Source organism: Ranitomeya imitator, chromosome 7 (assembly GCF_032444005.1).
Source record: "Ranitomeya imitator isolate aRanImi1 chromosome 7, aRanImi1.pri, whole genome shotgun sequence".
Lineage (NCBI taxonomy): Eukaryota > Metazoa > Chordata > Amphibia > Anura > Dendrobatidae > Ranitomeya > Ranitomeya imitator.
Window position 1 is genome coordinate 216,183,640 of NC_091288.1, and position 13,576 is coordinate 216,197,215.

At 46.1% G+C, this 13,576-nt stretch overlaps 1 protein-coding gene across 10 annotated transcripts in view; it reads right to left on the reverse strand.

The window, feature by feature from the left end:
* The window catches only part of LOC138645498 (uncharacterized), a 33,715-nt gene extending 23,080 nt beyond the window's left edge, over positions 1–10,635 (reverse strand). For 2 of the 10 annotated variants that reach the window (XM_069734870.1, XM_069734864.1), the window contains exon 1: positions 10,557–10,613. The gene's annotated coding sequence lies outside the window, so the exon portion shown is untranslated. Of the gene's footprint in view, positions 1–5,143; positions 5,206–9,513; positions 9,542–10,196; positions 10,232–10,516 lie in introns of those variants that run through there. The other 8 variants (XM_069734871.1, XM_069734865.1, XM_069734868.1 and 5 more) reach the window with 7 other exon arrangements.
* Between the last annotated feature and the right edge of the window lie 2,941 nt (positions 10,636–13,576).

The window sequence follows — 13,576 nt, forward strand, 5'->3', positions numbered from 1 at the left end:
CTTTCTTTAATTCTACATTATTTTAGCACATATTAATTTTACAGGGGCCTGTGCTGTCTATAATTTGACTCCTTTTTATTCAAAGACATCTAACATATACAGACTTTTAATGTTTTTGTGTAAAATCGCGGGCAGACAGGTACGAACACACACACACACACACAACACAGAACCCACACACAACAAACACACAGAACCCACACACACAACACATACAACACACACAAGAAATAGACATTTAGAACTTATTTATGATTAATATGCGATTATTAGTCATTTAGGACTTATGTTATCATGTTTTTGCACTTTATTGCAGAATAATGATCGAACCGTATCAGGTTTTGTGACATCAAGATTTTCAGGCGCAGTCCTTTGTTCATCGTGTCGTTATCAGATCCCGCAAAGATGCATTTGTCAGCATCATGCTGTTAGCTAACTTAAAATGTGCTTCCTGGAATTTTATAGTATTGAAATGTCTTTGAGCTGTTGTTTTATTGTGAGAAATAAATCTTTTTAAATTTTTTACAATATCGTGTCTTTGGTTTATATTCGTATAAAACACGCCGCTTCTTACTTGTGTTGAAACATTGGGTCATATTATAGCTTGTGTTGTAACATTGGTGCATATTATATATACACATATATATATATATATATATATATATATATTATATATATATATACAGAAATAAGTTGTCCAGTAACTTTTCTGTTTGTGTATATAAGGCAGCCACAAGGAGAAAATCTGCTACACTGTGAATAAACACAGCTTACAATTTACTGTTAATGATCAGTAGAGGTACAAATAACTTCTCAGATGCCATCTTCAGGACACAAAAAAGAGAAAGCAAATATCAAACATTCGGCGTTATAAAAACCAATGCCTGGGCACATGACCCGCAATAACCTTCAGGTACAATACATGTACAAACAGAAAAGCTGCCTCTTCTGCTTGTGAAAATAAACATTTATTGGGTACGCAAATACAACAACAATTGACCTAGGTGTTATAAACCTCTGAACCGCAGTTAACCTAAACATTTAGGTAATGTTCACCATTTACCACTACCAACCCTTATCCTGGGAGACTTCAACATCCCCATTAACAGCCCCACTTCCACATCTGCATCCCAGCTTCTGTCACTAACCACTTCTCTCGGCCTCTCACAGCTCTCAACCTCTGAGACACACAAGGACGGTAACACCCTGGACCTGGTTTTTGCCCGGCTCTGCTCAATCTCCTACATAGATAACTCACCGCTTCCCCTCTCTGACCACAACATTCTCTCCTTCACACTCACATATCCTCGCTCACCCCAGCACCCTCCTACACACCATTCAGTCAGAAATCTACAAGCCATTAACCCTCTTACACTTTCAGACTCCCTACGCTTATCATTGTCCCCAATCTCTTCCTTTTCCTGTCCTGATCTGGCGGTACATCACTTCAATGACACTCTTAGAAGCACCCTTGACCAAGTAGCTCCCCTCACCCTCAGGACCTCCAAACACAGAATAAAACAGCCCTGGCTCACATCGCAAACCCGATTTCTCCAGCGATCCTCTAGGTGTGCTGAACGCTTATGGAGGAAAACACGCACACCAGAAGACTTCATACACTTCAAATTTATGTTAAGGACCTATAACTTTGCCCTTCACTTCGCTAAACAGACCTACTTTACCACTCTGATCTCCTCACTATCCAACAACCCCAAAAAACTTTTTGACACCTTTCACTCCCTCCTCAGGCCAAAAGCACAAGCCCCTATCACAGATATTTGTGCTGGTGACCTGGCCTCCCACTTTATAGAGAAAATAGACAATATCCGTCAGGAAATCCGCTCCCAACAACTAAGTTCAGTGACTCCCATCCCTCCCCTCATTGCCCCTGGCTCACTCTCCACATTCGATCCCATCACAGAAGAAGAAGTCTCCAAGCTCCTCTCCTCTTCTCGTCCGACTACATGCACTACCGACCCCATTCCCTCACATCTCCTCCAGTCTCTCTCTCCAGTTGTCACAAGTCACCTAACTACAATCTTTAATCTCTCCCTCTCCTCTGGCATTTTCCCCTCCTCCTTCAAACACTCTATCATTACTCCATTACTAAAGAAACCCACCCTCGACCCATCCTGCACAAACAACTACAGACCGGTCTCCAATCTCCCCTTCATCTCTAAACTCTTGGAGCGCCTGATATACTCTCGCCTTACCCGTTACCTCTCCACTCACTCCCTCCTAGACCCTTCACAGTCCGGTTTCCGCCCCCTACATTCGACAGAAACTGCACTCATCAAAGTGACCAATGACCTTCTGACAGCAAAACGTAATGGTGACCACTCTCTGCTCATTCTTCTCGACCTTTCTGCAGCTTTTGACACTGTTGACCACCCTCTCCTGCTCTCTAGGCTCCAGTCACTAGGCATTAAGGACACTGCTCTCTCCTGGTTCTCCTCCTATCTTTCCGACCGCTCCTTCAGTGTTCTGTTCTCTGGCTCCACTTCATCTCCTCTTCCTCTCACTGTTGGGGTACCTCAGGGCTCAGTCCTTGGCCCCCTTCTGTTCTCTCTCTACACGGCCCCAATTGGACAGACCATCAGCAGATTTGGCTTTCAGTACCATCTTTATGCCGACGACACACAACTATATACGTCATCCCCTGACCTTACCCCCGCTGTACTACAGAATGCCACTGACTGTCTGTCCGCAGTCTCCAACATCATGTCCGCTCTCTATCTGAAACTCAACCTCTCCAAAACTGAACTTCTTCTGCTCCCACCATCTACTAACCTCCCTAAATCTGACATTTCCCTCTCCGTGGGTGGCACCATAATAACACCCCGGCAGCAGGCGCGCTGTCTGGGTGTTATATTTGACTCCGATCTCTCCTTCACCTCCCATATACAATCTCTTGCCCGCTCGTGCCGCTTACACCTAAAGAACATCTCTAGAATCCGCCCTTTTCTCACCATGGAGACAGCTAAAACCCTCACGGTCGCCCTGATCCACTCACGCCTGGACTACTGTAACGCTCTATTAATTGGCCTCCCCCTCACTCGACTTTCCCCTCTCCAGTCCATCCTTAATGCAGCAGCCAGGGTCGTCCATCTGGCTAATCGTTACTCGGACGCGTCCGCTCTTCGCCAGTCGTTACACTGGCTGCCCATTCATTACAGGATACAATTCAAAGTACTTGTTCTCACCCACAAAGCTCTCCACAGTGCGGCACCCCCTTACATCTCCTCCCTCATTTCTGTCTATCAGCCTAACAGACCACTGCGCTCTGCAAATGACTTTCGGCTAACCTCTGCACTAATCCGTACCTCCCACTCCCGACTCCAAGACTTCTCCCGTGCTGCGCCAATCCTCTGGAATGCTCTACCCCAAGATATTAGGACCATCCATAATTTGCATAGTTTTAGGCGCTCGATCAAAACACATTTGTTCAGAGCGGCCTATCACGTTCACTAATCAAAGTTATGTTATGTTTGTGTGTAGCCCATTCACTATCCCCATCTATTCCCCAACCCCTGAAGATGGCTGGACCATGATTGTAAATACATCATTGTAAATACACACCTGTACTTTGTATCTCCCCCACCTCATTGTAGATTGTAAGCTCTCACGAGCAGGGTCATCTTATTTTGCTTTAATTATTGTATTGTTAACGTTGTTACTTATGACTTTTGTGTTTGAAACTGTTAAACTGTAAAGCGCTGCGGAATATGTTGGCGCTATATAAATAAAGATTATTATTATTATTATTATTAGTGTTCAGTAGAGAAACATTTTAGCAATAGGATATAAAATAAACAGCTGGGTGTGTTAATGATGTTGAATAACATGTGAAAACTCTGGCTGTAGTTTATAAGATGTAAAATGAGAATACTTTTCACATAACAGGATGTAGGATTGCATACAGAAACACCAGCCCTATTCACTATATGTGTACACTGTGAATAAAATATAAAAAGAAATACTGCTATAATAATCACTGTATCAAAATACTGTGATAACAATATCAAAACTACAACAAATTAAAATATATCAAACGATATCAAAAGGGGAAATCAAACAAGTAGGGACAGCTGGATACCAGCCGTCAGACAAGGGGAGGGGAGGGGTTACACATTTTTGATACACTTTGATAGGGGGCGGGGCACCTGTCAGATTGAGTTTGACGAAACCACCCGATTATACACTACTCGCATACGCTGTGTCACAGGTCGGGAAGGGGTTAATATCCAGCATTTAGGGACTTTTCATAGGAGCTGAGGCTCTAATATAATACGCAGCCTCCAGTCACCGCCGAAGCAAATATATAATGGTGCCATCTCCTCCTCGCACACATCAGCGCGGCACATAACACAGGAATCCTATATATATGAGAGTATTGGGGCTTACATGGCTCCTCTCTGTGTACTCCGCTCTGTGTACTTTCCTGCACGCAACCTCCGATCCTCACAAGATCTCCTTCTCTACTCCCCTCTTATATCTTCAAACAATCGCATACAAGATTTCTCTCACGCTTCCCCCCTACTCTGGAACCCTCTACCACAACACATCAGACTCTCGCCTACCATCGAAACCTTCAAAAAGAACCTGAAGACCCACCTCTTCCGACAAGCCTACAACCTGCAGTAACCACCGATCGACCAAACCGCTGCACGACCAGCTCTATCCTCACCTACTGTATCCTCACCCATCCCTTGTAGATTGTGAGCCCTCGCGGGCAGGGTCCTCTCTCCTCCTGTATCGTCACCCATCCCTTGTAGATTGTGAGCCCTCGCGGGCAGGGTCCTCACTCCTCCTGTATCCTCACCCATCCCTTGTAGATTGTGAGCCCTCGCGGGCAGGGTCCTCTCTCCTCCTGTATTCTCACCCATCCCTTGTAGATTGTGAGCCCTCGCGGGCAGGGTCCTCTCTCCTCCTGTATCCTCACCCATCCCTTGTAGATTGTGAGCCCTCGCGGGCAGGGTCCTCTCTCCTCCTGTATCGTCACCCATCCCTTGTAGATTGTGAGCCCTCGCGGGCAGGGTCCTCTCTCCTCCTGTATCCTCACCCATCCCTCGTGATACAGCAGTTATTCCATGGCAAAGAACTAACATCCATCTTCTCTCTTCACACAGGCATAACTTCCCACCTCTGCTTGCTGTCCCATCTGCTGCAATAGACTCTTATGGTATAACTTCCCACCTCTGCTTGCTGTCTGCTGTCTGTCATCTGCTGCTTTACCATCTAGAAACATAATTTAATGTGTTTGCTAATTCATCGGTATAATTCATTTGGTGCATTGTACTTAAAACTCACTGTTGCATATCCATTACTGGGATCAGTGTAGATCTTATCTGGTGGAAGGAAGGTGTGAAAGTAGTTGTTACCAGGCTGAATGTCTTTCATCATCTAAAAACATAACAAAAAAAAAGCCCCTGGTGTGCTGGCCCCAGCTGCCAAATTATCCTCAACTAGTTCCCACAATCCATCTCTTCTGACCCAGCAGTCTGGACTATAAATTTAGAAACAATCATCCTTAGGGGTGCACACATGTGGGGGTGCACACGTCCCAGAAGCAAAGCGTCAAAGGAGCTAAGCGTCGTGATACAGCAGTTATTCCATGGCAGTCAGGGCAGGAGTCAGGTAACCCACACTCTGCACTCCCCTCTATCCATGTGCTTTATTCCTATCCTCCTATGCTCCCTTGCAATCCACATTCACCGCCCAATCCCCCCTCCATCACGACTCATATACATCAACCCCTCTATACTTCCCTCTCCCATGTACAGTTCCCATGCACTTCTCACCTTCTTGAAAAACCTCAGTCGATCTTACCCAAACACACTGCACAAAAAACTTCATACAATTCCAAAAACTACTTGCTCTTTATCTTCCTACTCCTACTGATTTCAGGGGACATCTCCCCTAACCCCGGTCCACCATCCACCAACCTCAACCCCTACCCTACCTCACATCGAAACCTTAATAATCTTACTAATATTATTTGAGCTACTTCATCTCCTTCTTTTAATTGTGCCCTTTGGAATCCATGGTCTGTATGCAACAAGCTTCCTTTCCTTCACAATTACTTTCTGAAAAACTCTCTGAATAATAATTTTATAATAATAATAATAATTTTTATTTATATAGCGCCAACATATTCTGCAGCGCTTTACAAATTATAGAGGGGACAATAGACCTTACAGCATAACAGAAATACAGTTCAAAACAGATACCAGGAGGAATGAGGGCCCTGCTCGCAAGCTTACAAACTATGAGGAAAAGGGGAGAATCTGTTGGCCCTCACGGAAACGTGGATTCAGGATTCTGACACTGTCTCTCCTGCTGCCATTACCCATGGTGGCTTACAATTCTCACATTCCCCGAGACCCACAAACAGACCTGGTGGTGGAGTCAGCATACTCCTGTCCCCACGATGCACTTTCCAGGTCATCCCCCCAGTTCCATCAATCTCATTCCCTTCTTTTGAGGTCCACACCATCAGGCTCTTCCGTCCCCTCTCCCTCAGAGTAGCGGTCATATACCGGCCCCCAGGCTCACCCACCCACTTCCTGGACCATTTCTCTGCTTGGCTGCCACACTTTATGTCCTCAGAACTACCAGCCCTTATCCTGGGAGACTTCAACATCCCCATTAACAGCACCACTTCCACATCTGCATCCCAGCTTCTATCACTAACCACTTCTCTAGGCCTCTCACAGCTCTCAACCTCTGAGACACACAAAGACGGTATCACCCTGGATTTGGTTTTCGCCTGGCTCGGCTCAATCTCCTACCTAGATAACTCACCGCTTCCCCTCTCTGACCACAACATTCTCTCCTTTGCACTCAAATCCTCGCTCACCCCAGCACCCTCCTACCTACCACACATTCAGAAATCTACATGCCATTAACCCTCATACACTTTCAGACACCCTACAGTCATCATTGTCCCCAATCTCTTATTTTTCCTGTCCTGATCTGGCTGTACATCACTACAATGACACTCTTAGAAGCACCCTTGACCAAGTAGCTCCCCTCACCCTCAGAACCTCCAAACACAGAGTGAAACAGCCCTGGCTCACATCGCAAACCCGATTTGTTCAGCGATGCTCTAGGAGTGCTGAACGCTTATGGAGGAAAACACGCACACCAGAAGACTTCATACACTTCAAATTTATGTTAACCCTGCTGTTCTGTTGGTCAAAAATGACCGACCTTGAACTTCAATATTCTTTAAAATATTCAAGATGCGGCTCTGAAACCCGTGGCCGACCGACCCATCCTCATTTAAGTCAATCAACCACAAGTTTCAGAACCGCATCTTGAACACTCCAAAAAATACCAAAGTTCAAAATAGGTCTCCCCAGACCGAACAGAACAGCAGGGTTAAGGACCTATAATTCTGCCCTTCACCTCGCCAAACAGACCTACTTCACCACCCTGATCTCCTCACTATCTAACAACCCCAATAAACTTTTTGAAACCTTTCACTCCCTCCTCAGGCCAAAAGCACAAGCCCCTATCACAGACATTTGTGCTGATGACCTGGCCTCCCACTTTATAGAGAAAATAGACAATATCCGTCAGGAAATCCGCTCCCAATCACCAAGTTCAGTGACTCCCATCCCTCCCTGCATTTTCCCCTGGCTCACTCCCCACATTCGATCCCATCACAGAAGAAGAAGTCTCCAGGCTCCTCTCCTCTTCTCGTCCAACTACATGCACCACCGACCCCATTCCCTCACATCTCCTCCAGTCTCTCCAGTCGTCACAACTCACCTAACTACAATCTTTAATCTCTCCCTCTCCTCTGGCATTTTCCCCTCCTCCTTCAAACACTATCATTACTCCATTACTAAAGAAACCCACCCTCGACCCATCCTTCACAAACAACTACAGACCAGTCTCCAACCTCCCCTTCATCTCTAAACTCTTGGAGCGCCTGATATACTCCCGCCTTACCCGTTACCTCTCCACTCACTCCCTCCTAGACCCTTCACAGTCTGGTTTCCGCCCCCTACATTCAACAGAAACTGCACTCATCAAAGTGACCAATGACCTTCTGACAGCAAAATGTAACGGTGACCACTCTCTGCTCATTCTTCTTGACCTTTCTGCAGCTTTCGACACTGTTGACCACCCTCTCCTACTCTCTAGGCTCCAGTCACTTGGCATTAAGGACACTGCTCTCTCCTGGTTCTCTTCCTACCTTTCCGACCGCTCCTTCAGTGTTCTGTTCTCTGGCTCCACTTCATCTCCTCTTCCTCTCACTGTCGGAGTACCTCAGAGCTCAGTCCTTGGCCCCCTTCTCTTCTCCCTCTACACGGCCCCAATTGGACAGACCATCAGCAGATTTGGCTTTCAGTACCATCTTTACGCTGATGACACACAACTATATACGTCATCCCCTGACCTTACCCCCGCTGTACTACAGAACGCCACTGACTGTCTGTCCGCAGTCTCCAACATCATGTCCGCTCTCTATCTGAAACTCAACCTCTCCAAAACTGAACTTCTTCTGCTCCCTCCATCTATTAACCTCCCTAAACCTGACATTTCCCTCTCTGTGGGTGGCACCATAATAACACCCGGGCCGCAGGCGCGCTGTCTGGTGTTATGTTTGACTCTGATCTCTCCTTCATCTCCCATTTACAATCTCTTGCCCGCTCGTGCCGCTTACACCTAAAGAACATCTCTAGAATCCGCCCTTTTCTCACCATGGAAACAACAAAAACCCTCACTGTCGCCCTGATCCACTCCCGCGTGGACTACTGTAACGCTCTATTAATTGGCCTCCCCCTCATTGACTTTCCCCTCTCCAGTCCATCCTTAATGCAGCAGCCAGGGTCGTCCATCTGGCTAATCATTACTCGGACGCATCCGCTCTTCGCCAGTCGTTACACTGGCTGCCCATTCATTACAGGATACAATTCAAAGTACTTGTTCTCATCCACAAAGCTCTCCACAGTGCGGCACCCCCTTACATCTCCTCCCTCATTTCGGTCTATCGGCCTAACCGACCTCTGCGCTCTGCAAATGACTTTCAACTAACCTCTGCACTAATCCGTACATCCCACTCCTGACTCCAAGACTTCTCCCGTGCTGCGTCAATCCTCTGGAATGCTCTACCCCAAGATATTAGGACCAGCCACAATTTGCATAGTTTTAGGCGCTCGCTCAAAACACATTTGTTCAGAGCGGCCTATCACATTCACTAATCAGTCATGTTATGTTTGTCTGTGTGTACCCCATTCACTATCCCCATCTACCCCCCACCCCCTGAAGATGGCTGGACCATGATTGTAAATACATCATTGTAAATACACACCTGTACTTTGTATCTCCCCCACCTCATTGTAGATTGTAAGCTCTCACGAGCAGGGGCGGCTTATTTCGCTTTAATTATTGTATTGTTAATGTTGTCACCTATGACTGTTGTGTTTGAAACTGTTAAACTGTAAAGCGCTGCGGAATATGTTGGCGCTATATAAAGATTATTATTACTATTGGGCTTACATGGCTCCGCTCTGCGTATATATGAGAGTATTGGGGCTTTCATGGCTCCGCTCTGTGTATATATGAGAGTATTGGGGCTTATGTGGCTCCACTCTTCGTATATATGAGTATTGGGGCTTACATGGCTCCGCTCTGTGTATATATGAGAGTATTGAGGGCAGCACGGTGGCGCAGTGGTTAGCACAGCAGCCTTGCAGCGCTGGAGTCCTGGGTTCTAATCCCACCCTGGACAACATCTGCAAGGAGTTTGTATGTTCTCTCCGTGTTTGCGTGGGTTTCCTCTGGGTACTCCGGTTTCCTCCCACATTCCAAAGACATACTGATAGGGAATTTAGATTGTGAGCCCCATCGGGGACAGCGATGATAATGTGTGCAAAACTGTAAAGCGCTGCAGAATATGTTAGCGCTATATAAAAATAAAGATTATTATTATTATTTCATGGCTCCGCTCTGTGTATATATGAGCGTATTGGGGCTTACGTGGCTCCGCTCTGTGTATATATCAGAGTATTGGGGCTTACATGGCTCCGCTCTGTGTATATATGAGAGTATTGGGGCTTACGTGGCTCCGCTCTGTATATATGAGAGTATTGGGGCTTACGTGGCTCCGCTCTGTGTATATATGAGATTATTGGGCTTACATGGCTCCGCTCTGTGTATATATAAAATAGTATTGGGCTTACATGGCTCCGCTCTTCGTATATATGAGAGTATTGGGCTTACATGGCTCCGCTCTTCGTATATATGAGAGTATTGGGCTTACATGGCTCCGCTCTTCGTATATATAAGAGTATTGGGCTTACATGGCTCCGCTCTTCGTATATATGAGAGTATTGGGCTTACATGGCTCCGCTCTGTGTATATATGAGAGTATTGGGCTTACATGGCTCCGCTCTTCGTATATATGAGAGTATTGGGCTTACATGGCTCCGCTCTTCGTATATATAAGAGTATTGGGCTTACATGGCTCCGCTCTGTGTATATATGAGAGTATTGGGCTTACGTGGCTCCGCTCTTCGTATATATAAGAGTATTGGGCTTACATGGCTCCGCTCTGTGTCTCGGCTTCTTCCTTCCTGATCTCGGCCCCGTTCAGTCACACAGTAATCTCCCCACCCATACAGGAGGGAGGAGGCGCTGAGGCCACAATATACACTGTGCTGTGGGAATATGCTGAGTGGGCCTCAGTTTTCTCCCTTACATTCCACGTTTTGGAGGGTCCTCACTTTTCACCTCTTCTATCTACAGGACGCCGGTGTTTTCACATATAGAATTTTACATTTCTCCCATTGTTCAAGACTTTCAAATATAATGTAAAAATCCAATCACTCGCTGCAGAAATCCGGCCTCGTTCACATCTGCATCATCATGGAAGCCGTGAGCAAGTGCCAGATCCCTACGGCAGACCCCTATGGTGCCCGACACACCACATACTTATAATGGGGTCTTTCTCAGGTCCATAGGATATAAAAGTTTGGGGGGGTCCCAAAGTCCCCTGTGTGATTGGAGTGGGCACGTGTCAGTCCCATGGAAGTGAATGTAGTAATGCACACATAGACCTTACCATTCCATTCACCCGGGACCTCCGTTCTTGTAATCATTGGGGTCCCAGAGGTTGAACTCTCGGGAACCACAAATTCTGTGGACAGATGATATGTATATGCCGTGTGAAAATCCCACATTGTGCAAAAGCAGTTGTTATTAGTGTGTTAATTTTTTTAGTTTACGTTTTTTGGTACATAGGTTTTTAAAGGTAATCTGTCAGCAAGTGTTTGCTATTTAATCAGAGAGCAGCATGATGTAGGGGCAGAGACCCTAATTCTACAAACAACATGTTGGTCGAGGTTTCAGAAATCATGACGATACGACATCAGTAATTCTAGAAAAACAGCGCAGCTAATCCTTCCATCACCACAATATGTATATTTTTATTATGTAGGAATACCAAATAACAAAAGATGCAGCACTCACCCGAATCTTGTTGAAGATAATGTCCTTTATTCGCTTTAAACGGTGTTAGACATATTGCGGAGAGGCGGCAGGAAGGAGGAATAGGTGCGGGGGAGAGAAAGGACGGACTACGGCCGTTTCACGCAGATGCGCTTCAACGGGTCCAGGTGCTTTTTTGCTGGTCAGTGAATTTTTATTATGTAGCATTTCATGTAATATTGTTTTTACATCATTACACAATATATAAAAGTACAGACAATAAATATGTATCTTAGATTTCGCAAACATGACACATCTCCTGGCCGCTCAGGCGTTGCCTCCATGCCTTTCCTCGTTCTTTCCATTAGTTTACCTAAATTTGCCCCATGTTCACGGCTTTTCTGTCCTGGTGATGGCATCCCACTTTGATCATCATCACTGCTACTACATGTACCTGCTGTTGATCGTCATGAGGCCTTCAGTAAATCTGCAGACTCCCCAACCAGTCTCAAAGCGATGGCTCTCCCGCTAACAATCTTTTTTATACTATACAGGAACAGAATTAAGATAATGAACGAACATTAATGGATTAGGACACGCGACCTGGTAGCATACAGTAGCGCACACACAAGAGTTGTAAGAAAACTACAGCGGTTGCTCAGGCACCTCCCTACCGGGGAAGGTGCCTTATATAACTGATGCTTCCCATCTTTTGGCTGGGGACATCTTCACGTTGCATGTCCTGCTCCTTTAAGCTGGAGCGTGTGCACTAGGTACGCCACCGAGAAGCCTGGGCGGTGTGCACAGGAAGCAAGACATGGAGAGGTTTCCGAGTGTCGGCGTCCCTGCATAGAGGTGGAAGGGGAACCATGCAGGGGCGCCGGCATTGGTGTTAGAAATATTTTAAATGTACGCAACTCATCAGGGGTTCCAGATTCATGCAGAAGCAGGAATTTTAAAGGGGTTCTCCCAAGGATTCTCTAAAATAAACCGGCTTTCAGGTCCTCACTCGCTAATTTCTTACGCCATTTTCTGTCTCCAGCATTCCCTCTGCTCTGTGTGAACTGGCCATATGATCACTGTAGACTACATTTCCCACAAGGCCCTGCTTCTCCAGGCTTCCCCTCTCCCTCAGATGCTGTGATCTGCTATTGGCCAAAGAGGAGGAGACATGGCGCCATTCAAAGTTTCTAATACTAGCAACCAATCACAGCACAGCTTTTATATGTCACGTGGGCACTTTTCGTAGTCACCTGGCAGCTCAAAAGAGACAACTACGAACAGGCTTGGCGCAAGCTACTCCATTTCTCAGATCCCTTGGGTTGCCCTGGCCTTCGCTCTTTTACTCCTGTACAGGGATTTGGACTTACACAGGGGTCCCTGGGCTGGGGCCACAGAGTCAGCAGCTATTTAGTGTTGCAAGATGGCAAGAAGGATAGTCAGGTCGCCAGGTCTGATCCAGAAGGTACAAAATTGTCAGGCAGGAGAAACGTCAATAAACAAACCGAGGTAAGGGAACCGGATAAATCAGAAAAGAGCCACAGATACACAGAGCACAGGAAAAACCAGGTAGCACAAACATTGACTGGCAGTGGGAAGTGATTCTCAGGGGCCTAAATATAGAGCAGCCCTAACCAGTGCTTACAATGGGAAGTCACCAAAACTAACAGAATTAACCCCATAGCTACTGGACTGGCACAAGTCCCAGCAATGAAACAGAGCTACTGAAAAGTCACTCTGCATCAACCGAGAGCAAAGCAGGAGTAGATGGGACAAGCGCGGATGCCACATTATATCACTCAATGTCATTCTTGTCTATCACTTCCACCCTGTCTAAAGGATTCTAATCCTCCAGTTCTGTGCGTGTTCTAGATATTTTCCTCCTATGTGTCCTTTCCTGGCTACAAACCAGTATGTGTGGCCCGTAGCAACCAATCATAGCACAGCTTTCATTTTTACCAGAGAAGTTTGATAAATGAAAGCAGAGCTCTGATTGGTTGCTGTGGGCAACGAAGACAGCTTCTAAAGGCCCGTTTGTATTTATATTGTACTAGATGGTGTCCCCATTCTAACACATCCGGTATTCTAGAATATTCTGACTGACAGAACGTGTTCAGTGAATGTGACTGGACTA